Consider the following 11826-nt stretch of genomic DNA (forward strand, 5'->3'; position numbering starts at 1 on the left):
TCAAGAGGAAGTGTTCTTTGCTCCTTGTTTACCTTTGTCCCCTGCCAGCGAGGCACACTTGACTTCCCAGAGGTGACATCAGACCTGGAAAGTGCTGGGCGGGACAGCAACTTGAACTGTACTGCATTGGCCCCTGGGTCACCTTCAGCCTCCTCTGGGGACCAGGCTAGCAGAGAGCCCTGCCGGCCCCAGCTGCTGCCAGAGCCCCTTGGTGCTGAGGCAGCTGTCTGTGCCCGGCAGTACGGAGCCATCCCCTCTCCTCTTCTTTACCTCCACCCCCCAATCCCCTGCTGAGGCCAGCAGACACCAGCCCACAGCTTAACATTATCCCCAAACCTCCAGGCTGGCTCGAAACTGATGCAGCCGGCTCCTGGTCCGGTGCCAGCCTCAGAGCTCTGCCAGTGTACCTGCTCTCCTTGGGGAGGTGCTCGGCAGGTGGTAGAGGGCAGTTGCTAAACCCTCAAATCCCAGGCTTTCTGTTTTCTTTTGCCTGTCCATGTGTGACTGATAAAACCAAAAAGCCACTGTAGGAATTCCTCAGCTGGACAATGGCCCCATGTCTGCCTGTGCTCCTCTAGTTGATGGTGGTGGGCCGGGCTGATGCAGGGCTGCCGGGTTGGTTGGTGGCTGTGCATCTGCAGGGCAGCTGTGGCACTGGGATGCTCTCTGTGGCGGGTAGTCAGTCCCCTGGCACATGCTGTGTGATACAGTCTATCAGTGTCATGAACACAGGGGGTCTGCACCATAGACAACATAGAGGTCGCCACCCTGCCGTGCCTGCCTGATGGGACCCAGTATGGTAGGTGCGAGCAGGTGGGCTTGTAGAGACAGGCCTGCTGACCACTTTGCTTCTTTCCCCTGCTGCAATAACCCATTTTTTCAGTACACCAGACTCCCAGTAGGATGAGGCAGCAGCTTAGGTGGGGTGAGGGGAGGGTGTCTGCTGGCAAGCGTGGTTGCCTCATAAACTCCTCATTAACTCTGCCCAGAGGATTTGATATTGTGGATGCTAGAGACACCTGTGGCCCTCCTGCGCCCACTTAACTAAAGGTTTGGAAAAGGCTGGAGGGAGGGTGACTCATTTGTGGACCCCAGGCTGGAGATGAGCAACCTATTCAAATGGAAAAATCCCACTATTAAGACTGAGCCTCTGAAAAGTCTGTGCATCCTTTGTCCCTAGGAGACTCCAGATGCTGGGGGTGGGGTGGGCAGGGACCATGCATGGGCTCCAGAGAGACTTACTGTTGGGTCCTTATTCTCACAGAGGGTTCTGGAGCTGAAACCTTGTGCTGGCTTCTGACTTGGCAATTGGCTTGTTGTGCAAGCATTTAGCAGAGGAGCCACGTGGCATTTGGGTTTATGGGTTCTGCCAGTTCTCTTGGCATTTAACTACACATTTCTAGTTTCCTTTGCCCTTTTTTTTTTGGTATCACAAATCACATTCAAGTAGACCAGGCTCAGTGCCTTGCTCTTCCTCCCATCCTCCCTGCTTCTAATCCCTAGGACTTAAGTCAGAAGGTTTCGATTCCCACTCCCCACTCCCTGAAGCATCCAAAGGCTTTAACACGGTCACTTGTGGGAATCTGACAAAGGCTCGTAGGGCCCTAGTCAGGCCAAATTGAGGCTCCTACTATCCCTGCAGCCAAGGCAAAATGCTTCTGACCCACACCAGGCCAGGTGTTGGCCCCAGAAGGGGACTCTGGATAATGACCAGAGCCAAATGGCAGGGACCAAAGGAATGAGGGTGATTTGAGGGCCATGCCTGATGGCGCTGTCTCTGTTTGGAGGGGCTGCCATGTGAGTCCAAGGATTCGTACCCTCCAAAGTGCTTCAGACTGGTGAGATTTCAGTGACCCAGTTTGTTCTGAGAAGGGGCTTGCCTCATCCCACTTCTAGAGAGGGGTGCAGGTGTCGCCCTAGGGAGGACAGGTGGGGGAGCCCACTTGTCTCGGGTATCTTTCTATTCACAGAGTCTTGGAGAAGGAGGGTCCTTTCTTTACCTCCTTGAATGTCACAACAGAGCAGCTAGCTGTACCCTTCCCAGATTCTGTCATCTAACTTGGAAATTATTCCTGGCAGATAGCACCAGATATGCGGCGCATGAGCACACCCCCAGTTAGCTGAGCCAGTGACGGGCCACCCGAGGCAGAGAGCCAGGTGCTCTGGTACAGGTTCCAGACATGTCTTCGTGTCTTGGGCTGAATGACTTGATTTCAGAACCTGGCTCTGGTCATTATCCAGAAATGATCTTTGAGTTTATACATGAGAGATCTATCCTGGCCCTAGCTGTCTGCCTGCTACCTTGCTTCCCCCTCTCGCCTACTTATTTGCTGAATGGAAGGAAGGTGCATTCTACGTCTTCATCACTCAAATCTCTCTTCATACTCTATATTGATTCTTTAGCTGAAGAATAAGGACAGCAGCATTTCTCCCTTGGGATGGAGACCCCTGCCATCAGCCCATTCCCCCTTAGACCTTCGTGTGATCCAGGACTATGACTAGGTTGGGGGCTTCCCTGCATTTCTGCAGCCATGATGCTTCTCATAGCACTTCCCCACTCAACGAGTGGTCTCCCGACCCTCAGTGCTCCTGTGAGAGGCCTGTTAGGTTCCTCAAAGCAGAAGCCTTCAACTTTAAGAATTGGATAAAGGTCCACATGCACAAACTGTGTGCCATTTCAGGGTGGGCAGTGACCCTGAGGTAGGAACTCCACTTGAAGTGAACTTGGCATGGTGCTAACTTTAGCACTTGGAGAAGGGAGAATAGTCCCTGACCCTCACTGACCCACAGTGGCTTGGCTAAGTCAGCCAGGCTGGGTTCGTTGCCCCAGGGAGAGCTGAACCGGCCAACAAGGTGGTTCTGGAAAGGCCAAAACTGCCTGGGTCTAGTGTTGCTGTCAGAAACCCCAGGCTCAGGCCAGCAAGGATTTTAGAAAGATCCCAGAAACTTCTGCAGGTGCCAGTTTGGGGATGTTGCTGGCCTTTAGTCTGGAAAGGCCCTTCCCTCTGCTGAGTGGTCTTGCCGGTTCTCTGGACTACTGGGAGCTCACCACCAGCTCTGCTTGGGCTTCTTCTCCCTCACCAAGTCATGCTGGAGTCAGGAAGCTGTTTCATCCTAAGGGCTTCCTAGCATCCTAGACACCAGCCCCTGTGCCCAGTACCTGCCTGCCCAGGCCCCAGGAGAAAGCCAGATGTGGTACTGGATCCCAATGAACCTTAGACTTCCTGTTGTTGTTAAGTGCTGTTGAGTCGATTCCGAACCATAGCAACCTGGTATAGGGTTTCCAAGGAGCAGTTGGTGAACTTGAACCACCTTAAACTAAGGCCCTGTTATTCTTGATCCCTCCTGGAGAGGTAGGAAATAGCCCTTGAGATTTTCTGCAGACAGACTGGGAGGCATCCAGTATCCCTACAGTGAGCCCTGCCCTGTTTTAGCTGAGAGAAAGTGGAACTCACTCCCAAGCCTTCCAGAAGCCAGACTCTTCTCTATCCTGGACAGTGGTTCTACCCCGGGGCCAGTGCTGCCAATGGACACAACCAGGGCAGTGGCATTGCAGTCCCCCTCCCCTCAGATGTCTGAAAGTCTACTCTGCTCCAGGAGGCCTCTTTGGAGCAACCCCGCCCCTCAAGTTGATAGCGTGCAGAATGTCAGTAGGGCAAGGCATTAGACTGGTAATAATCAAGGGGCCTCATTTTTCTAGTCTTAGGTATACTGTTTTAACTTGCTGTGTGACCCTGAGCAAATTTCTTCACCCCTCTGGTATCAATCCGATGAACAAGCTGAACAGGATGATCTCCTAGATCCAGTTCATATGATGATCTTGGCCATGTCTCAAGATTCCTATTCCTAAGTCTTCCACACTCAACGTGCTGGAAAGTCTGGGTGGGAGAGGTCACAAGGTTGCCCTTGGTCCCAGGCCAGCCACTCACCACATGCTGCAGAAGGGAGGCGAGCAGGAACATGGGGCTTCATGACCCTTGTTCTAAAGGAACCCAGCAGAAAGACATCACGTGTTCTGTCCTCCACATCCCAGTTGATTGATTTGATCCATAGATGTTGATGGGGTAACTTCCATGTAGTAGGCACTCAGACACTGAAGAAACAAAGGTGCCCAAGGCAGCCAACGTCTCATAGAACATTCTATCTGTAGGGTGGAGTCAGATTATAAATAAGTGTTGTAAAGGAAACAAAGGTAGACAATGGATAGATGATGTGGAGGAGAGAGGGTCCTTGCTTAAGGAGATCATGATTAGAAAGCTTCAGTCATATGAGATCTGGAGGCTTGCTCATTGCAAGCACAGGAGCCAGCTAGGTGGAGGGGCATGTTTAGGTGCAGACGGAAGCCACATGGAGAGGGACGGGAGATAAAACTGGATGAAATGGGCAGCAGCCAGACCTCTGCACAGGGTCTCGCAGGCTGTGGCGAGGAGTTTGGCTCTCACTCTGAGTGTACTGGGAAACAAGCTTTAGTGATGACGATGTGTTTTCAGCTCATCCCAAGTAGCTGGCATTGCTCTTGTTCTTGACCTGAGTTAAGTGATGTAATGCTTATGATGATCTGCAAGGTCAGTACTGTGATTATCTGCTCTGTGCTACATATGAGGAAGCCTCTTCAGAGAATGACAGGACAAAGTCCCGGAGTGGCTGAGCAAAGGGTCAGAGCTCAAACCCAGAGCACTGTGGCCTCCAGGGAGGAAATCCAGAGCCCACATTGGCCCTGTCTTTCTCAGTTGTCCAGGTGTCTGAGTGGTCTTGGGACCAGTTGGAACAGGGCCACATGGCCTGGATGCAGTACCTTGCTACGTGTGGGACCCAGCCTAGCATGCAGTGCATAGAAATAGCAGGCCCGCCCATTACTTCTGATGAGATCTAGTGGACACAGAGTGAGAGCAGATGTGCGGCCTGAGGAGAGTCCACCTGAGAGGGCAGTAGGAGTACCAGTGCCCCTCACCTCGCTCACTGCAGGCTCCGTGCCCAGAAAAACAGGCTCTAGACCTGAGCAGGGAGTGTGGACTCAGTTTCACTTGTATTTCTTACCAAACCACCCCAGTCCCACATAGACAGACCTCTGCCAGGGGCTTGCAGGTCTGTGGCATTAGCATGGTGTTTCTTGGTCCGGATCCCGGATAGCCTCTTGCCACAGACTTTAAGTTCCTCCCTTTGGAGACAGGGCTGCTACATTGCTTTGTCCCTGACCAGTGCCTTTTCCCAAGAGCTGCTCACAGTGCCTACCTACCCTTTATACCCTAGTGCTTCCAGCATGGCCTGGTCCTGGGGTGAAGTCTTCAGGCTGATGGGGATTTGAAATGGGCAGGACCCCCAGACTCTGAATGAGATGTGCAAGGTCTTAGGGATCTGAAGGAACAGGCTAGGTTTGAACTTTGCCTAGGGCAGACTGAACTGCTGGAATGCGGAGCGCTGGGGAAGGCAGGTCGAGGTGTGGGTGCCTTGGGACTAACCTGGCTTCAATAAAAGCCTCATTCAGAGCAGCTAAACCCCTTCCATATGTGGGCCTCAGGGACTTCAAAGATCTGGAGAAGGGGAGGGGAGTCAAGCTGAGGAGAAGGGGCCTCCTCCGGACTGTGTGCTAGCACAGGTCTGTTGTGAGGCCAGCCTGAAGCCAGAGGGTGGACAGACTGTGGCTTCAGGACATTCTGCAGGGTGAGAGTCTTGGGGTTAGAAAGGGCCAACCCACTGGGAAGATGAGGTGACCATTTCCTGAACTCTGGTTGTCTCCAGTTGCTGAGCTGAAAGCCAGGATAGAGGACTAGGCAGTCCCTTCCTCCCTGCACTTCTTCCCAGGACAGCCACGTTGATGGAACCCTTCAGTACCCTCCCTGAGGGAGGCAAGGCAGGCTCTTGGCAGCTCCTCACCCCTCTCCCCACTTGCCAGCCCTGCCATGCCTCTCACGCCTGTGGTTTGTCCCAAGGCTGGCTGTGGTGTCCCAAGGGGACCCAGCCCTCATTGTGTGAATGCACTTGTTGGGGGAGGGAAGGGAGAGCCAGCCAGGACCGCCACCGTGGCCACTGGCCTGGGAGCCACCGGCCATCATCAGATGTGACCCTAGCAGGAGTCCTCAGAGCAGGCCAGGCCTCTCTGCCTTCCTTGTGTACCTAGTTCATGGGCCAGGTTAATGGACATTCTTCTTGAATCATTTTCTAATGTTCCTGTCCTGTATCGTTAGGTGACAGCCTCAATGTATAGGATTCACTGCCCTTGCATGCCAGGTCCTAGGCCCAGAGAGCTGACAGGAAACAGTCCATGGAACGAGAGAAAGGGTTACAGCCAGGGCCTGGAGACAGTGAGGTCATAGTCTCCCCAGTCCTCTAATCCCCTGGGGTGTGGAAGTAATAGAGGGAGGGAGTAGCTCAGGTTGTCAGACCTGAGGCCCAGGGTCTGTGGAGAAGGAGGTGTGGAGGGCCTGAGAGCCCCTGGGGCCTCTACTGAAGCTCATCTTCTTGGGACCCTAAAGTCGTCTTCACTGAAATTTGCTATACACCCGGGCCTGGGCCTTCCTCTCCACTGATTGGCTGTCCGCAGGCCTGTTGTAGATTACAGAAGCCTGTGTAAAGGCCTGGTGACTATAGGAGGTACAGGTGGTTAACACATTTGCTGCTAACTGAAAGATGGGGGGTTTGAGTGCATCTAGAGACGCCTTTCAAGAAAGCCCTGGTGATCTATTTCTGAAAAGTCAGCTATGGAAAGCCCTGTGGGTCACAGTTCTCCTCTCACCTCTCAACTGGTTGGTGGTAACCATGGCTGAGGGGGTGTGATATAAAGTGTGGGACAGTGGAAAATGTGGCCCAGCTCTCAGAAGGGCCTGGGTTTGAGTCTGGATTCTGTCACCTGCTAGAGAACAGGAATGGAGATCGCAGTGTTGAGTGTCCCCAACTCAGCGGGTGTCTCCTGAATCCCAGGTACTGGGAAACAGCCTTAAACGACACTCAAGTCAGAAGGAAGAGGGGTTACTTGCTGGGGTCACCACCTCAGGCTGCTGGAGCCAGGGTGGGGAGAAAGGTGCCACAGGACTATAGGTTGGACCTTTCAGAGGTGGTCTCTGAGGAGATTCCTGAATCTAAGGTGATGCCCAACATCTGGGTGGTGCTGATGTGCATCCTCACTGCCCTTGTGGTCATGGTGGTTCCTGTCCTAAATGGGCAGCCACTGAGGCCAGGAAGGTGAGGCAGCCCCCACCAACTGCCTGGAATCTCCCTGAGAGCCCACTGTCACCAGGGAAGAGGACACTGTCCCGGCAGTCTGAATAGGGAGCTATGAGTTGTTCAAGTTGAAACGCAAAGACCAAAAGGAAACTGTCGAGCGGCTCTTGGTAGTGCATACACTACCTGAGCAACTTTATTCATGACAGTCATTCATGACTTTCTCCAAGATGCAGGGGCTCCAGTTGGAGAAGCCTGGTGTGTGTAATATGGAGGCCCCCTCTGTGTGCCTCCCCGAGCCTGGCCCTTCACCAGCTCACCAGGTCCCTGTTCCCCAGGTCCTATAGATGGTGCCTGTCTGCTGGGACAGGAGGGCTGTCTCGGGGGCTGGCTCCTCAAGCCAAGCACTAATTGAATCAGGAAATAGCAGAGTCCACATTTCCCAGGGGTTATAAATAGCCTCAGCTATTCAGGCAGCAGCATCATTTCTCTCTCCATTCCTCACCCTCCTTCTCCATATTTAAATGACATCCTGAAATAGACTTGGTTTCTGGAGGTTGCTGGCCTCCTGGTAGACAGAGTCCCATTGTTGGGGTGCTGAGGAGCTGGGCAGACCTCCCAGAGGAGGTGCCAGGGCCACACCTACAGCCTAGACCAGGAAGATGGCAGTGGTATGGACTCATAGTATACCAGGAAAGCTGCACCTTATCCAGGGCTTGGAAGGATGGGTGCATGTGAAACGTGGCGACTGCAGAGGGGCAGCACAAGGCTGGGGGAAAAGAAGCTTCCTGTGACTTGAGGTGATCTGGGAAGACTTTCAGAAAGAGGCGGAGCTAGCACTGGTCCTTAGCCTTTCTTTTCTAGTTTCAGATGCTCCTTGCAGGAAACGTAGCGTTGCTACTTGTCAGCAGGAACAGAGGTGATGGTGAGGGAAAGAACAGACAGAAGAATGTACTGAGAACAGACTGCCAGCACCCAGGTCACCCCAGGAGGCCCGACGTCTCCTTTCTAAATAAATAACGATGCTGAGAGCTGCAGGCGCCCGGCTGGTGCTTTACATGTTGTGTTGCAGTTTTAGCAAAGTGGGTGAGTCAGGGAGACTTGCTTTTGTAGCTCTCACATCCTAGCTGTATGGCTCTAGGCAGGTTCCTCATACCCTGTGCCTCAGTGTCTTCATCTGTAAAACAGGAACGGCTGGAAAAGGACAAACCTCACAAGCTTGTGATGGTTGTTAAGGGTTTGTCAGTATCCAGCTTATATAGAAAATGCTCAAAACACACCATTGTTTTCCATAACAACCCTATGAGGTAGGTGTGGATGCCCTCACGAGGAACTGGAGGTTAAATGACTTGACTAGGGAGTGGAAATGTGAACATTTGGGTCCAGATCTTTCTGACTCTCAGTTCCCATGCTACCACTCAGTTCTTATGCAAGTACCAGGGCCATGAAACTTGCACAGGGTTTATGTTAATGTCTGCAGAGACCGACTTTAAAAGGGGTTGGTCATTCGGAATGTGACTCCTAGCATCTGCCTCAGTCAGTGACAAAAGAGCAATTAAGATCTCTCTACAAACCGCTCTTCAGAAACCCTATACAGGATCACTATAAGTTGGAACCGACTCGACAGCACTTAACAATAACAACCCTGTGTCCAAGTAATTCTAGTGGAGTAGTGGCTAAGCACTCAGCTATTAACCCAAAGGTTGGCAGTTTGAACCCACCAGCCACTCCTTGGGAGAAAGATGTGATAGTGTGCTTCCATAAAGATTACAGTCATGGAAACCCTATTAGGCCCACTCAGCCGTATAGGGTCTCTAGGAGTTAGACTCAGTGTCGTAGCAGTGGGGTTTTGTGTGTTGTTGTTGTTGTGATGGTTTGAGTTGAAGTTTACAGAGCACATTATATACAACAAATTAGATTCAGTCTGTTTCATAATGTTAGCTGCCATCCCTTCCCACTTCCTCCCTGGGTTCCCTGTTTCCATTCACCCATCTTTCCTGCCCCTGCCCTTCTGAGCTTTGTTTTGTGACAAACGTTGCCCTTTTGGTCTCCGATGGTTGGTTGTCCTGAGGAGCATGTTCCTCGTGGGTGCTACTGTTCCCCTGTTGGCCTATTGTTTGGCTGGAAGGTGATCCTGTGGGTTCCGTTCCAGGTCTGAAAGGTGTTTTAGGACCATAGTCTCAGGGGATCTACTGGTCTCCCTCAGACCAGTAAATCTGATCTTTTTTTAGGATTTTGAATTGTGTTCTACCTTTTTTTCCAGCACTGTCCAGGATCCTCTATTATCCCTATCACAGAGATCAGTAGTGGCAGCTGGTCACCATCTAGTTCTTCTGGTCCCTGTGACTCACTAGTCCTTTGAACAAATTGTTTCCTTGAGTCTTTAATTTCTCGGCTCTTCTGTGCTCTGGATGGGAAGAGACTAATAGTTGTATCTTAAGCTTTTAAGGCCCCAGTGACTGCTCACTAAAGTAGGATGTAAAACACTGTCTTTATGGGCTGTGCTATGCAAATTGACCTAGATGTCCTGTGACTATGGGTCTGTGTCCTCAAGCTACATGACTCATCTCTCAAGGTATTTGGTTTTGTATGGTTAAAAAGCTTGCTTAATTTTGTCCTCTTTATGCTTTACTATATGTATACCTGGATATATCTGCAGCATATATAAATACATAGAAATATTCTATCAAACCTATATATGCTCTGGGTGTACTCTCATTCCCTACCTATTCCGCTTACATATTTAGCTGTGTATTCACTTGTAAATGACTGTTAGTTATTACTCTTATTGCAGGATTGTATATGTAATCGTATTTGTTGTTGCCTTGTGCATCTCCTAATGTCTTCCTTTGTCTTGGTCATGTTGTGTTGACCTCCCCTATTGTATAGCTCTGTTAGCGAGTCAAGCTGCTAACCTCAAGGTCAGCAGTTAGAAACTACCAGCCATTCTGTGGAAAAAACATGAGGCTTTCTGCTCCTGTTTATACCCTTAGGAACCCTATGCAGGGTCGCTATACATGTCTACGCTCTAGCTCTGGTGTGGCATTGTAGGATAAGCACTGAACTGGTAACTACAAGGTCAGCAGTTAAAACCCAGTAGTCAGTCTCAGAAAGTCTGTACAGGGTCACTATGAATCAGAACCAACCCCAAAGCACACAACAACTAGTTAGCAATTTTTCCTCCTTTGCCCTCCTATCCCTGGTAACCATCAGATCTCAAAGCCGTTTTCTTTCTGTGCATTAACCTTTTCTTGACTTTTTAGAATAATGACCTCATACAATATTTGTCCTTTTGTGACTGACTTATTTCACTCAGCATAATGTGCTCCAGGTTCATCCATGTTGTGAGGTGTTTCGCAGATTCACCATTATTCTTAATTGTTGTGTAGTATTCCCTGTGTGTATGTGTTTATTCCTTCATCCATGGATGAGCACACAGATGGTTTCATCTTCTTTCTCAAGAATAATATATACCTAGTAGTAGGATTGGGGAGCTCTGGTAGCGTAGTGGTTACGAATCGGGCTGTGAACTGCAAGGTCAGCAGTTCGAAACTACCAGCGGTTCTGCGGGAGAAAGAGGAGGCATTCTGCTCCCGTAAAGATTTACAGCCTCAGAAACCCTGTGCAGGGTCGCTATGAGTCGGAACCGACTCCATGGCACTTAACAACAGTAGTAGGATTGCTGGATCATATTTCTAACTTTTTAAGGAAACACCTTGCCATTTTCTATAGTGGTTGTACCGTTGTGCAGTCTCACCAGCAATGTATAAAACTTCCAGTCTGCCTACACCCTTGCCAACATTGTTGTTTTGTTTTTTGTTTTAATCATTGTTATTATTGCCAGGATGACATAGCAGCTTCTTGTTTTGATTTGCGTCTTTCTTAATGGTAGCGTAGTGATTACAAATCGCGCTGCAAACTGCAAGGTCAGCAGTTCGAAACTACCAGCTGTTCCATGGGAGAAAGACCAGGCTTTCTGCTCCCATAAAGATTTACAGCCTTGGAAACCCTGTACAGGGTCGCTAAGAGTCAGAACCAACTCCACGGCACCTAACAACAACAAAATGGCTAATATAGAGTCTTGGTGTGGTTCTGTGGGTTAATGTGCTGGGTTGCAAAGTCAGTTTGAACTGAAAGGTTGGCGGTTCAAGCTCACCAGCCGCTCCTTGAATACAGGTTCATTATGGGTTGGAACCAATTCGACAGCATTTAACAACAATAATAGCTAATATGGACCACACAGTTAGTTTGAACCACAAGATCAGTGGTTCCACCTAGATCCAGAGGGCATGGAGGAAGGTAGAATCTCCACTGAGTAATATCCAATCTGTCTAGGCCGGGCTGATGAAAGGAAATGCAGATAGGTCTCTTGTGATATGTTGTTGTTGTTACGTGCCGTCAAGTCGGTTCCGACCCATAGCGACCCTGTACAGGGTTTCCGAGGGTGTAAATCTTTACGGGAGTAGAAATAGTGAATAATTGTTATCGGGACTGCTTGTGAGGGTCGGAAATGTAAAGGTAGACGTTTTATAGCAAGGAGGGGAGTGATTAACTTTTCAGTCTAGGAGTGGAGGTCCCTGGGGACCATCAATGAAGAAGAGCAGAGAGCGGGACCCTACCCAGAGAAGCAGTAGTGCCTGAGATAGAGGCAGAGACAATGACGTGGAG

The 11826-nt window shown here is 50.4% G+C and overlaps 1 protein-coding gene across 5 annotated transcripts in view; it reads left to right on the forward strand.

Annotated features, from left to right (window-relative positions):
* The window catches only part of ABR (active BCR-related), a 194767-nt gene that overhangs the window by 168987 nt on the left and 13954 nt on the right, over positions 1 to 11826 (forward strand). The gene's annotated exons all lie outside the window — the stretch shown is intronic.

Source organism: Chrysochloris asiatica, unplaced genomic scaffold, assembly GCF_000296735.1.
Source record: "Chrysochloris asiatica unplaced genomic scaffold, ChrAsi1.0 scaffold00054, whole genome shotgun sequence".
In the NCBI taxonomy this organism is placed as follows: domain Eukaryota; kingdom Metazoa; phylum Chordata; class Mammalia; order Afrosoricida; family Chrysochloridae; genus Chrysochloris; species Chrysochloris asiatica.